Raw genomic sequence first — 15,727 nt, 5'->3', positions numbered from 1 at the left:
TTTTTTTTTTTTTAATGCGCCTAGCGAGAAATCTTTAGGGTTTGGCCAAACCTTATTTATTTTCTGTGACTTGTCGGTACTGCAGTGCGAGCACGAGGGCTCTCTTTCCCAGCGCGCACACACACCTCTATCTGTGTCTGCTCTGTTCAGCGAGCGGCAGAGAGGAGCAGCGCTTTCAGATAAAACAGATATTATGTTGCTTCTCTAATTTTACATGAAAGTATAGCCGAAATCACAGCACAGCTATTGTCTTTATCTTGTAGCCTATTTGATTTCATCAGACAACGGGTCGGTTTTAAATCAGGATTTCTGTGCAGATTAACATCTTGGAAGGGAGAGCTGTGTAGTCTTAATGGGTCACGTTTCAATCACTATTTCATATTAATTCTGTTGTCTGACAACAGAAACAGTAAAATATTTAAATGAAAACTTTTTATTGAGAATTTAGCTGCATCAAAATACAGTATGTGGGCACAGAGAGGCAAACAAATGTAATAATAAATAATAAATGTACATTTTGCATGTTCAGAAGAAGTGAGCTGCCCTGTCGTGCAAAAATGTAAACAAGCTTGTGTAAGTAAATTGCTCAGTGCAAAGAATTAACAAGTTCTATGAAAAACATTTATGACCTTTGAAACATGTCTAGTCGTCATGCTATATTTTGACTATGGTTTCACTAATAATAAACATACATTTGCATAAAGCATCCATATTTGTCCATGCCCTTGTTGATTAGAGTATTTAAAAACTTGAAAAGTATTCATTTAAGGTACATTTAGAACAGATAAAAAGGTGCGATTAATTTGTGATTAATCACGAGTTAACTCATGGCAATGATGCGATTAATCGCGATTAAATATTTTAATCAACTGTAGAAAATGCATATATATATATACAGTATATATATATATATATATATATAAACTTAAATAAGATTAAATATTTATAAGATTTATAAGATTAAAATATAAATTACAACATGTGGGCAATACTGACAAGAGTTTTTATATTTAGGTGAAATAGCCCCTTAATAAATTCTGCCAGTCATTTGCTGAACTCTAGGCTAGAAATGTTCTTCAATCTTACATCTGGCAGCTTATGAAATTATCTTAATGAAAACATAAGCATATGTGAGGATTTTGCCATTTAATTTCGGCAAACTGAAGTCATTTCGGATAAACTCAGTGTGTCAAGTAGCAGAAGAGGGCAGACGAGAGATGTCTAGCTGATAGATGACAAAAGACTGAAACAGTAGCTGGGTGGAGTACAGCTAAAGGAGAAGGCCCTCTTTTTGTTAGTGAATGAAGAAGCATTAATGGTTAGCTACCACAGTGTCATCAATGAAGAACAGTGTAAGGAAACTGGGTAAGGAAATACTCAGTGTGGTAACCCAGAAAACATGTTATTTAAAAGTGACTTCTAGTTTGCAGCATTGAGTATTTCCTAACAGCATCTATAAATTAGAAAAAATATGAGAAATGAGGGACTGAAAACTATTTCATGATTATCATAAAATTTATATCCAAATGTCATATAAATTTGCATTAAAATCAAAACCAAAAGTTTAGCCATAAACTACCGAAATTGTCTGGATTCAGACAGACTTACTGAATGGAAACATCTGTTTCTGTGTCTGTACTAACTTGTAAGCTGTTTACAGGCACCAAAAACAAAATTGTGTTGTTTATATGCCACAGATGCTTTTCTTACAAACTTTCTTAAAGAGAACATTTCTAGTTTTATTCTGGCAAATTATTTACTTATCCAGTTTCAATTGTCCAATCCAATAAAATCCACTTTCTTGGTCAAATCTAGCAGTAAATTCTCCTGCTAAAAATAATAATTCCAAATATTCTAAAATGTTAAACAAACCTTATAGTACTACATTCTTACACTATACACTTACACTGGTCAATTGATGCTAACTACTTTATCTAGATTTTTAAAAAATGATTACTTCTACTAGTCTACTAGTAACTTTCATTAATCATGAAACCCACTGACTAGCAAATAGTCAGTTTTAGTGTATAGCATAGCGTAGATTTGTGCACGACTAAAGACTATTTGGCAATAAAGTTAAATAAAAATAAAAATGAGAATAAAATGTAAAGTTCCACATGACAAAAATGATGTGGATATTTTAATAAACAAAATCTCATAAAATAAAATGAAATCTCATAAAATAAAGTAAAATTAATTAAAATTAAAAAAAATCTCAAAATCTCAAAAAATTTAATCAATTTGTGTTTATTAAAGAGCAATATCTCTGCAGTATTCAATATAAGAAGAAACCTTTGATCTTCTACACTCTTAAAAATGGTGCTTAAAAGGTTCACAGCGATGCTATAGAAGAACCATTTTTGGTTCCACAAAAAACCATTCAGTCAAAGGTTCTTTAAAGAACCATCTCTTTCTCAACTTTTTATAAATCTTGTGAAACAAAGGTTCTTCAGATGTTAGAGGTTCTTTATGGAACCATTTAGACAAAAAGTTCTTCTATGGCATCGTGAAGCACTCTTCTTTTTTTTAAAGAGTGTAGCATTAACCAACATTAAAAGCTACATATTTGACTCTTCTCTGACGTTTTTGAGGATATAATACACAGGCAATCAACTATCCATCCAGCTAACTAGAGGTGTCTGACTCTCAGCTTTATCCATCAGTCACTATAAAAACACAACACCTGTCCATCAACGTCAGTCGCGCTGAAGCCATAGTAATGGACAATTCCGCTTCCCATCCATCTGGGTTTAATGAAGCTGAAAAAAAATATGCATACAGGCACACATGGATATGCTAAGATACACACAATGAACTCCAGAACAAACGCCAACACACACACACAGCCATACAAAACAAGCTGACAAAGACCCATCCATCTGCCACATTCACTTATCCTCATGAACAACCAGAGTGTCAGAGCGACTGATCCGCTGTTTGGAGTATCCCATAGCTGCTTCTATAAATCAAAATAACACTAAGCCTTCAGCAAAAACATTTGGTTATGTGCCATAGTTAATGAATAGACAAAAACAAATGACAAGACTAAACCAAAAGCACCAGCTATATAAATAGCCACCAGTTGACTGACACACTCAGCATCATACGTTGACACAAGGTCGATTTTCAATTCAGTGACCTTCAATTAGGTAAATAAATCTATTCCAGGTGATCAGATCATTTCACAAGCTTAATGAATTCATAAAAGCTTCATTCTGGAGGTCTGGAGCCCCTGCTGTTTTATTAGTGTGTGTGTGTGTGTGTGTGTGTGTGACAGACACAGACAGAGACAGCACCAGACCTGCTATAGTCTGTTCAGGGTCATTTATTTTATTTTTTTAAGAAATACTTAATTGAGTGACAGTACAAAAGTGACAGTAAAGACTTTTACATTGTGGGGGGAAAAAATCAGTTTCCACAAAAAGATTCAGCAGCACAACTGTTTACAACACTGATAATAACAATAATAATAATAATAATAATAAGAAGAAGAAATGTTTCTTGATCACAAAATAAGAATATCAGGATGATTTCTGAAAGATCATGTGACACTGACTGCTGTTTTATTAGTGTGTGTGTGTGTGTGTGTGTGTGTGACAGACACAGACAGAGACAGCACCAGACCTGCTATAGTCTGTTCAGGGTCATTTATTTTATTTTTTTAAGAAATACTTAATTGAGTGACAGTACAAAAGTGACAGTAAAGACTTTTACATTGTGGGGGGAAAAAATCAGTTTCCACAAAAAGATTCAGCAGCACAACTGTTTACAACACTGATAATAACAATAATAATAATAATAATAAGAAGAAGAAATGTTTCTTGATCACAAAATAAGAATATCAGGATTATTTCTGAAAGATCATGTGACACTGAAAACTGGAGATTATGATGCTGAAAATTCAGCTTTGCATCACAGGAATGTTATTTTAAATTGTAATAATATTTCACCATTTTTACTGTATTTTTTGATGAAAAAAGCAGACTTATTAAAAACATATTTTAAAAACACAACAGGCTACATACATTGACCATCATATGGACCACATTCATGAATCGTTACGTTGCTTTTTTTGTCATTCTGCAAGCTTAATAACCCTATTCACTTTCATAGAAAAAGAACAGCTAGAACATACAACATGAAGGGGAGTAAATGATACATTTTCATTCTTGGATGAACTAGTTTTTAAAGGCACGGTAGCAAAAACAGACAGTTTAATTTTAAGGGTCAGAGAAAGGAGGAAAAATATCAAACTAAATTACAACTGTTTTTGATACAAGAAGCCATGGCTAATGTTCAAAATGGACTTCAGGAGGGAAAACATGACACTGAAGTGCAGAATATTTGATCTCGCTCTCTCAAATTCCTCAAAAGACAAATATGCAGAAAGTCTCATTTCTCAGAGGAGGATGTCGTCATGGCCTCAGCAGATTCATGCTGTAGCAAGACAGACTTGGACAGAAAGAATCACTGACTTGAAGCCAAATGCCAGTTTTATTGCAATTATGAAGAATATAAACGGCCCTCAAAAATGCAAGGATTGCAAAGAAAAAAAGGTTCTACATACAGTATGTGCCTTCAAGCACCTCAGTTGGACTTAAATGGTAATACAACAGTGTGAAGCCGAGCGTGTTAAAACATCAACAACGTCACAGAATGGGCAAAGACTGCAGATATTAAACAGCCTGAATTGAGCAGCAGTGTCACAGCCTCACAGGCAAAGGCTTTCACAGGCAAAGCCTCAAACAGCTGGCAATGACAGTTAAGTTACCAGTTGACACACGTTTCAAATCCTATTTGCATGCTTGTGTTTTAACTAATACGATTTCAGAAACAATCACGTATATATAGTCTTTCTGTGTTAAATCAACCATATTTCAGAAACTGCAGACTTCAGGAAAAAGGCATTTTTGGCACTCAGACAGGTATGTTCTATGCAATCATTTTGACAAAGGGAAACAAGCAACAATTCTATAGTTTCTTCAGACTTTCCCTTTTAAATACAACAAGTATCAGCTTTAGCCAAGGACCTCTGAATCATATATTATGAGACATTTGCGGTGATTACATGAAATTGTTAATGTTATAATTGCTATAACATCATATTTAAAGCACATGCATAATGCATATAAAATAGCCAAATACCAACTGATGATGCCTGTAACATATACAGTAAGTAACTTTGTATGTGTATCCATATATTTTATCATAAATACATATTACATTTAACATTTCTATGACAGGATCTCTCAGCTACACTCACAACATAATCACATTTTAAAGCCAAAAGATGCAGGCCTATAATCTGGACTTCAGAAATCGGTAATCAGCTCTAAAATCCTGATCCGAGCATCTCTAGCTTTTGCATCTTGACTGAGACCTTGGACACAGGTGGGAAGATAATGCACTAAATATACACACCAACTGGTAAAAGAGTGAGACAACATGTCATGCTACAACGTGACAGCCTGTCACAAGAGCAATATACGAGCAGAAGGGACCCAGAGGTTTCTCTCAGCATGCCTAAATCTCAGTTTCCCCACAGCAGCCCAGAGGACAAGGTTAATTAACATCTGACAGGTTTCACCTTTAAGGAGAGAATCAGACTTCTTTCCAGTACACAAAGGGTAAAGTCAAAGCTCAGTCTTGCTCCTGAAGAGCTCCATTAAGCACACCTGAACCAGCTAATCAAGGTCAAGTTCACTGAAAAATGACAGACAGGTGTGTAATACCTGGAAGTAAACTTTATGAGCTTTCTCTCAATAGGCAAATGCATCACATTTTATTGCGCTACACTATCTTTGGCTTTTCTATTTGCCAAAATTGGGTGAGACATCTTCCATCCGAGTGAAAACACAAATATACAACAGCACCTTTATATAGCACCATTAAAAGTGTTACACAGGCAATGTATGCTTATAGCACCTGCATGCGGTCTCCTATTTGACAACTACCTTGCTTGGTTTCAAAGAAAAAAACACAACCCAGGCTTATTGGAAAAACGTACCTGGGCGACATTTCTGCAAAATGATATTATGTTGCTTTTTGCAACACAGATTTCAGATTTAACCGAAACAGATGAATATGAATTCGTTTTATTGTGTTGGTTGTTGTAAATATCACAGCACGTTGGGAAATGAAATGTCCAGTGATTGTAGCACCTACACTAAAACCTAACCCAACCGATAGTGTTAAGAAAAGCAAACGTGAAACAAAAGATATCTCTCTACAGTCACACAAGAGGAAAATACCATAACAACACTGATCAAGTAGATATCACACAAAAATTCCTTATGGCAATAAGGGTAAGTTTAGCACATCTTCAACAGAAATCTCTAAAACATTTCCGTATAACACCTCCAGAGAGACATAAATGTAGCCTTACCTCGAAATTTCTTAGGAGGGTTGTTAAGGTCCCCAGATTCTGGTTGCACCACGCAGCGGTCGTCCACCAGACTGCAAAGATGAGAGACATGAGTCAGAGTACTTAACTGGAGGCAGCATACGGAGTATTTCTATTTTTATACAGCTATTTTTCACTTTTTCTGCACTGATTGTGGGGAAAAGAAACTTTAGAGTTCAAAGTACTACAGTGCTATTCGTAGCTGACAGCATGATAAAAAGAGATACAATATTTAAAGAAATATGCAACCAAAATGACATTTTTGTAGAGGTCATCTATTGCATATCTATAAACGTTGAAAAAATTACATTTTAAACTATACACACATTTATAATTTACAACCTTTCTTAACTAGAAAAAGGACAAAATCTTAAGGGCCTTTAAATAATGAATAATAAAAATTAAATAAAATGTATAAAATAATGAATACAAAATCATACCAAGAAATTACCCTGCACATTATAATCCCACTTTAGAATTAATTTGTCCAGCAGGCACCGGCTCAAAAAATAAATAAATAATTAAATGCACATTTTTTGCTCAAGGTAAATCAGTCAGGAATATTGTTATTATTTTTATTTATTTTTTTAATCCTTGAATTAAGTTTTTCTTACATGTGAAGTATTACAGTATTAGCGTACAGAAAGAGAAACGATTAGCAAATCAAGAGGCCTTTGTGTTTCCTGAAAGGTATATCTGCTTGAATGTATGAGCCACGGTTTTATCTTGTCAGCTCATTATGAGCAAATGTCAATTTAGACTGATCAAATCATTCAGTGATAATGTAATGACACCAAAATTTGCCTCTCATTATACTTGCTCTATATCTCTAAAATCCAGAATGAGTCAAGGGCAGTCTAACTCTTATTTCACAAAGCAGTTAAACACACTTCTGTTTGGTTATGAAAACCTGTGACAAACACATTCTATAACCAAAGTGGGTCAGTTATGGCTGTACGAACAAATCCACAGCTGACATATAAGTTCAAGGTATTTTCTTGCTATCATTCAATAACGTTCTCTCAAGTCTCAAGTAAAAAAAAATGACAGAGAATAGGGATATAGTGTTGTCAGAAAGCAAAACAACTCTTGTTTGGGTTTGAATGGAGGAGGGAACATGAAAAGAAGGAACCAGAGATTTTTGGGCCACATATGTGAGAGGATGAAAGATTGGGAATGTCCAAAAATACCAAACAAGACTGTCATTAATTTATCAGTAGTCATATGGAGTAATAGGGACTGTCTGTGGTAACATCCATCTCAATATTTTAAAGTTAAAATCCAATAAATCTCTGACAGCAACTCTAAGCAAGCGTCTGGTCATGACCTTATACTGTATATTATTGGCTGCATTTCAAAACCTACTAAGCTGCAAGCCTGAACTGCAATTTTTGGGCATCATACATGCATTAGAATGTACAAAATAAATTTGCGTAGTTTTGCTGGGCATCAAATGTGCATTCATATAGACACAATTTAATCTAAACAGCATTTTCAGGCATCACATGCATATCTTTAAAATTAAAACTACAAAGTATTATAACCCTAACCTAACCCTATATATATATATATAATTTATCTTATAAATTACTACAGTATTGTAATATTTATTTAAAAATGTAGTAATTTTTAAAGGGTAAGCATTAAAAGTAAAAATCCAACCTACTGTGCACTGCATTTCTAGACATCGTAGTCACATACATTACCGTTTGGGGTCAGTAAGATTGATTTTTATTGAACATAGTATCATAATTTAATACTATTCAGCAAGGATGCATTAAATTGGCATTAAGTGAAAGACATTTATATTAATGTTGGAAAATATTTTTAATAATTTCAAATAAATTATGTTCCTTTAAACTTTTAAAGAATAATGAAAAATATTAAGCAGCACAGATGTTTTCAACATTGATAAAAATAAGAATTTTTTTTCAGGCAGCAAATCAGCATATTAGAATTTTTAAAAATCATGTGACACTGTCACACTGGAGTAATGATGCTGAAAATTCAGCTTTGCATCACAGGAATAAATTACATTTTAAAATATTAAAATAGAAAACGGTTATTTCCATTTTTAATAATATTTTTTTACTGTATTTTTAATCAAATAAATGCAGCCTTGGTGAGCATAAGAGACTTCTTTCAAAAACATTAGAAACATTTGGAATGGTAATGAAAGGAAGCTACACAGTATTGCTGATTATCACAGGTGTGTTTGAACATCCAACTTGAACCTACTCAAATTATTTGTCAGTTTACTGGCCTACAAATGCTGTCTATGTAGGCAACTCAGTAGGGTTTTAAAGCAGTTATACAAATGAACCAGCAACAAGTCTGTATGTAATTTGCATCCAGTTTTCATCTATTCACCATAAATGCAACCTGGCAAGTGAATTTCACAATCTCCAGTGGATAATGTACAGGTGGCTTTGGTCTTTAGTCCATTTGCACCAGGACTGCCAGTTCTCATCACACTGGCATTGTGTCCTTTCTGGTTCCCTGTGCCCATTATCCCATCCGTGCTAAGGTCACTCGGTGGCACAGAGACAAGCACTACACACTACGTACACCAGTGCAGCTAAATATAGCTGTGGCTCATGAGGATGTGCACACAGTAGCAGGGCAGAGAAAATGATTACAATGCACAATAACTGAACAACGGCGTCTTGACAAATGAGATCTGTCAATGTTCTGTTCTTCAAAGCCAAACGCTTGCTTTTGTTGCCATGGATGGGTGACGTGGGGTAGCCGTGTGTGTGTGTGATCACATCACGCAGGCTGGCAAAGGGGGCTGATTGCCAGCACAATCTAATTTCCAGGGGAAGGACGTGAGAAGGGCAGCGTTGAGACTTGGCTCCCTTTCCTTCAAGTGCAGGACATGAACACATTTCATTACACCAAATACACAAAATAATGTTCTTTTTAGCAGATATGACCCCTTTAATATTACTATCTCTAATTTATGTAACTGTTGGGTTGCATACAGGTCATTTTTCCAGTGGGGGAAATATAATGCTATATAGAAATATTAAAATGGCATTACATTTAGCAAAATTTTGCAGGTAAAATCACATCATTTTAATAGGAGTCTGCATGAACTGTTTTTTGAGCAAGGACAAAAAACGTTCTCCATGCAGATGGAGAAGTTGGTTATGTGCATTCACTGTGTTGACCAATAGAAAGCTGCTTGGTTTGAAAGGGACTTCTGTGTGAGCTGTGCTTCATATAGTACATTACAAAACTACTGACATAGGACTTTTTTGGCATGAAAACTTTTGCAGACATTTCAGTAACGTGACTGCTCCTAAATTGTGCGCAATTAGCATAGCAAAAAAATATATAGATTTAAAGGATTAGTTCACTTCCAGAATAAAAATTTACTGATAATTGCACAATCCCAGCCAAGGAATCAAACTGGGCCTACTGAAATTTTCCAAAATTATGTTGTTAAGAAAGCCCAGGTCATTCTCTGTGCTACTGACCACCCACTACATACTGAGTTTCAGATGCTGCCATCAGGCCGTCGTTTTAGAGTTCCTGTATACAGGACGAAAAGAATTAAAGATTCATTTGTTACTGTGGCCATTAAGTTATTGACCAAGTCTGGTGGGGAGGAGAATATATTTGGTATCCAAAATTTACGAACTTGAGTAGTGCCTGGTTGAATTTTAATGTATGTTTGGGAAATTGTATGTTTACATTGTATGCTTTTATGAGTGTAATGGTTATGTGTGCATGGATATGGTTAGTGTATTGGCACTTTGCTGCAATCTTAGTTTCCCTAACGGGACAATAAAATTTAGTCTGAGGAATAAGGGTCTTATCTAACCTCAAATGCTCGTGTCGTTTTAGAGTTCCTGTATACAAGACGAAAATAATTAAAGATTAATTTGTTACTGTGGCCATTAAGTTATTGAACAAGTCTGGTGGGGAGGAGAATGTATTTGGTATCCAAAATTTACGAACTTGAGTAGTGCCTGGTTGAATTTTAATGTATGTTTGGGAAATTGTATGTTTACATTGTATGCTTTTATGGGTGTAATGGTTATGTGTGCATGGATATGGTTAGTGTATTGGCACTTTGCTGCAATCTTAGTTTCCCTAACGGGACAATAAAATTTAGTCTGAGGAATAAGGGTCTTATCTAACCTCAAATGCTCGTATTGCACTAGCTCTGCGATGCGCGTGCGCGACTTCACGCATTACGTATTCATGTTGGAAAGGTTGTAGGAAGAGGTAGTACCGAGCTCCATCTGATTTTCTCCTACAACTTCAAAATTGTCCGACATCGTTGTTTTACCCTTTTTCGTCTGACATCGTTGTTTTACCCTTTTTTGTAATCTTTTCACTTTCTTTGCACATTCGTTTTGTAAACACAGGGTTCTGCATACGTCACCTTATTCCAATGTGATTACGTAATGCGTGAGGTTCGAGCTGGTGCATAATGAGCATTTGTGGTTAAAAAATATGTAATTATTTTTGTAATACAACCCTCTACATTGCGAGTAAATCACTCGCATATGCGACTAAATCTTCACTCTGGCGACTAAATGATGTCTAATATTAGCCAATTGCTAATAAATTCTCAGATTTTACTCGCCAGTGTGTGAGTTGGAGGCTAAGTATAAGTTTAGCTCAGATATATTGTGTGTGTGTGTGTGTGTGTATGTATGTATATATGTATGTATATATTTTTCAGTCTGGCGAGTAAACAAAAAAAATTTACTAGCCAATGGCGATTCAATTGCCAAGGTGTTCGTAGAGGGCTGTAATATGTAAATATGTAATTATGTTTCGCTAGATAAGACCCTTATTCCTTGGCTGAGATTGTGTAGACCCCTTTGAAGCTGCACTGAAACCACAATTTGGACCTTCAACCCACTGGGTCCCATTGAAGTCCAGAATATGGGGGAAAAATCCTCAAAAACCTTAATTTGTTTTGCGACTGAAGAAAGAAAGACATGAACAAATTGGATGACATGGTCAATAAGGGGACAATAAGTTTCCATTTGTGAACATCAGTTTTTAGATACTAACTACATTAGTTAACATAAACTAACCAAAAAAATGTATTTAATAATATTAATTTCAACATTTTCAAAAGCTGTGTCTGTTAATATTTAATAGACCTGAGCTAACATGAACTTACACTAAACAGTTAAAGTTTTTTGATTGATGCTAAAAAAGATCAATAAACACTGTAACAAATCTATTGGTCATTGTCAGTTAATGTTAGCTAATCCATGCACTGTCAGTTAATGTGGACTAATGGGACCTTTTTGTAAAGTGCCTATCTATCTATCTATCTATCTATCTATCGTTTAATTAAAATATCATAACTGGATCGTCCAGTGAAACAACAGATTTCTCTCTGGTGACATATGCAGAACTTCTCCAATCATTTAGTGCGCTTACACCCGTCCCTTCAGACTCATCTGCCTCCACTTTTTAAGCTCAATGCCCACACCTCAAAATCCAATCAACATCTGATGAATTGAACCAAGTCTCCAACATACATTTTTTTCTTTTACCATAAACTGTTACACTTGGATGTTCATCATTCACAATACAGAAAAGATCTGTCGCTACTTCTGTTTCATCTCAACTTTTAGGAAGGAGAAAACGCTTCCCATATCCCAATCTGAATTTTAAGAACCAGAACAGAGACTTTTGACTTGGACTAGAGAGTAACCACCTAGCAATGCTCTAGTAACCGGCATTCATCATAACCCACTGAAATTGCATCAGAAATCCACACTGTAATACATACTGCACAAAACATTTCTCAGTTACTTCTCATTTCTGAGTGTTGTACATTCATTTTCTTCTTCCTCTTGTGCTCCTATATTTTCATCAAGTTCCTCTTATGTACAACACTGATGTCCACACACTGGGTGATGACATGTGGATGGCTATCTTACCCTAAAGTGCTGATAAATCCATTGGTGGATCCCTCCGCATACAGGGAGCAGATGTCCCCGATGTGGAGGAAACTGGACATTTTGTCTGACATTTTGCTCCACTTTGCGGTGTGCCTGCAAACAAGATAACAAACAGATTAAAGGAGCAATAAAATCAGCATAATACCTATATGTCCTTTATTCATCTTATTTAGACATTATATGTAGGTTACCATCAGATGTGGAGATAGCGAGACAATAATAGCGGGAGGACCATGGGGATGGATTCGAGAAAATGAGAATTTGCCATTTTGAGATGGCCTAGTTTTTGACAGGAATTCAAGGTCCTTCTGCTGTATGGGTGGATAATGAGAAACGCTCTAGAAAATACAGCTGTGCTACGTGCTGAAAAGACACTTACTTATATACTACTTTTGTTGATTCTTTGAAATGTATTGTTTGTGTCTTTCTAACGGGCTGCAGCACCTTGGTTCAACTAAAATAGCTGTTAAATCACAGTATCGTTCAAGGACAAGTAGATGTGACATCTGACCTGTTGAGGGTCTCAACAAGGAGGGTTCAGGGCCAGCATGAGATTTCAGGTCAAATGACAAATGTCAGTTGTCCTATATGACCAGTATTGTTACCACAACCTTTTATGTTTCTTGAACATATGTTTTATGCAATGCAACTTAAAGATGTGGTTTTCTATGTATTGTTATTGTTGCATTCATTGCATAGCGATTCATTCATTGCTAAACGAAATATTATACATTTTAATGACGCACTGATTATAATACTGAAATATTCTATAAGAAATAAAGCATAAACTATAACAAAGCATCTAACAGAATTGATTGAAAATGACAGGGAAAAAACGCCATGTTTTTATTTTCTAGCAGAAATGCTTTTATGAATTTATTATAATTTCATTTATGATTATTCATATAATTTAAAAAAAATTATTTTAGTACATTAAATTTTTTTTTTTTACAAAAAAGTATTAATCAAAATATAGATAATAAAATTGTAATATAAAAGGAGAAATAATAACAGTAAATTTACACATGTGCAATTAAATGACAAAATGTATATTTATTTTGTGGGGGCATTGAAAAAATTAGTAATAGGCCTATGTATCACTTTATGTTTAGACTAATAGATAATTTAGCACAAGCAACAGAACAAATGAACTAATAATGAGCATTATGCACTCAGATCCTTTCATATGTATTCATTCGCAGCTAATCCACTGAACATTTCTCTTCTGTGATCGAGTCAATGCTACAATCGGCTGGAGATGAAGCCTACAGTTCAATCAATGACAAGACGACACCAGAGAACATCAATAAGGAACAGGCTGCACACATGCTCAATATATATCAGTGTAATACAAATAAATAAGAGTGAGTTTATGCGCTATTGGAAAAAAAAGAATGGAACTTTGTTTTCTTTGTGTGATTATAAAGACTAAAGACTAATTATTATTTGAACAGTAAGCATGCTCTACCTGTGAAATCTCCATTGATAAATCACATCATGCCCTCATGCTCTGTTTGAAATTCAAATATTACCCAAGTGAATAATGCAGATATTTACTTTATTTTATTACACATCTTCCTGGAATTCTGATTGGTCATTCATGACATTAAGCGGTCAAAATTACTGTACCACAAGACAACACTGAAACCTGTTTTTTTATGTTCATGATCAGTTCTTCTGCATCTCTACATGAATAAAATAATACTCTGATCAATATTTAATATCCAGTTGTTTATTTAGCTACTTGATAAGATCAAATAAGCTATAAAAACCCTGTTGGAGTGTATTTTGTGATAATGACTGCCTGACTGTACATTATCCCTTAATTAGTGATCGAAATAAAGTTGATAGTCTGCAATGACATCTGTGCAGGAGCAATAATAATGCATTACAAGCCCACTATAACAATAATTGCCCAAATGAACTGCAAATCACAGGAAAACCTGAAATTCTCCATATTTTCCAAACTGACAAACACCTCACTATAAGTCAGTTTATATTGTCAAATACCACATATTTATAGTAGACTAGTAAACATGGTGAATAATTGCATGATGGACAGCTAATCAAAACTAACCCATTCTCAAGTTTATACAAGAATGCTTGCTCTAAAAACAAGAAAGACGAAACGCAGTGCACTGGCCAAATTGATTTGTTCCAGCTGTTTCTGCCATACATAGTCCTTGGGAAGATATAATTTCCCTGTCAACTGTAAAGCATGGTATTTGGGAATCTTGAAAATCTTTTAAAACGTTATACAAGCTCCACATTAAAAAGCTCAACAGTATGTGGCCTGTTAAAGCAATCGGTGAACGTGTAGCTGGAATGACAGATGCTGTCCCTGAAACACTGAATCGCTTATTTTTACTGTGTGTGGGGTTTTAAATGTGGAGGCCGAACTTATCAAACTATAGTTTCTATGAGTAGAAAATTATTTCTACACAGACATACACAGCTGAGACATCAACCTTGACTCTGAGATCAAACCTAAAAGCTTAATTCGACAGGTGATAATAAACAGCCAATCAGAATTCACCAGCCTCGAACTGAACAGTGCATTTGTTTTTTTACCAAACCAACCGCTTTATTCCATAAACTCCAATCCAGACACACCATGAACACTAATACTCTAAACCCGAGGGTAGAATAATGACTGTATCCACTATCTTGAAGATGTGTGCGGTCCACTTGCCTCCTCCAGCAGCACTCGACACTGTTACATATGGAAACATTCTAAAAAATGTTGCAATATTACCGCGACAACCTCCAAACGCGCATCGAACGCCTTTATTGATACACAGTAACACGCTGTCAAACTTCCGTTCTGCTCTCACTGATGGATGCATCAGTCATACATCCACTGCCTGACGCTGATGTCTCTTCTCGCAGTACAGTAACAGCAAGAGTTCAGCTGAACTTTACCTTCTTCAGAAGGAGACCGTGTCGGGAATAAAACACTGGCGGTGTGGTCAGCGGCACAACTGCTCCGGCCGGGATTTCTCGTTTAATTCCATGATATGCGAAAGTCCCCAATTGAAAATCGCGGCGTCTAGTTGCCAGTTGGATTTTGTCCGCACTTGTCCGCTTTCTCACCACCTCCACATGAGCCCTGAAGCTCCGCCCCCTAACTGAACGCGCATCAGGAGTGAGAGATGATGGGTAATGAAGTTCTGAAGCTCTAAACAAATAGATAGATAGATAAATAGATAGATAGATAGATAGATAGAGATAGATTTGGTGAAAATCCTGCACATCAAGTGTTTAATTACACCTACAATCATAGATTATCACTACTGTATGTCAAAAACAGGCAGGCACATGTTCTTTCTTTTTCTATAGGCTGACAGTGAATGGGGGAGGAGCTTATGAGGTCATGAGGTCG

General features: G+C 35.4%; 1 pseudogene; it reads right to left on the bottom strand.

The window, feature by feature from the left end:
* The window catches only part of LOC107715792 (inositol 1,4,5-trisphosphate receptor type 1-like), a 146,758-nt pseudogene extending 131,246 nt beyond the window's left edge, over positions 1 to 15,512 (bottom strand).
* Between the last annotated feature and the right edge of the window lie 215 nt (positions 15,513 to 15,727).

Source organism: Sinocyclocheilus rhinocerous, unplaced genomic scaffold (genome assembly GCF_001515625.1).
Source record: "Sinocyclocheilus rhinocerous isolate Xijiao unplaced genomic scaffold, SAMN03320098_v1.1 scaffold899, whole genome shotgun sequence".
Lineage (NCBI taxonomy): Eukaryota > Metazoa > Chordata > Actinopteri > Cypriniformes > Cyprinidae > Sinocyclocheilus > Sinocyclocheilus rhinocerous.
Note: the sequence above shows the minus strand (reverse complement) of the source record. Positions and strands in the feature narration are given on the sequence as shown.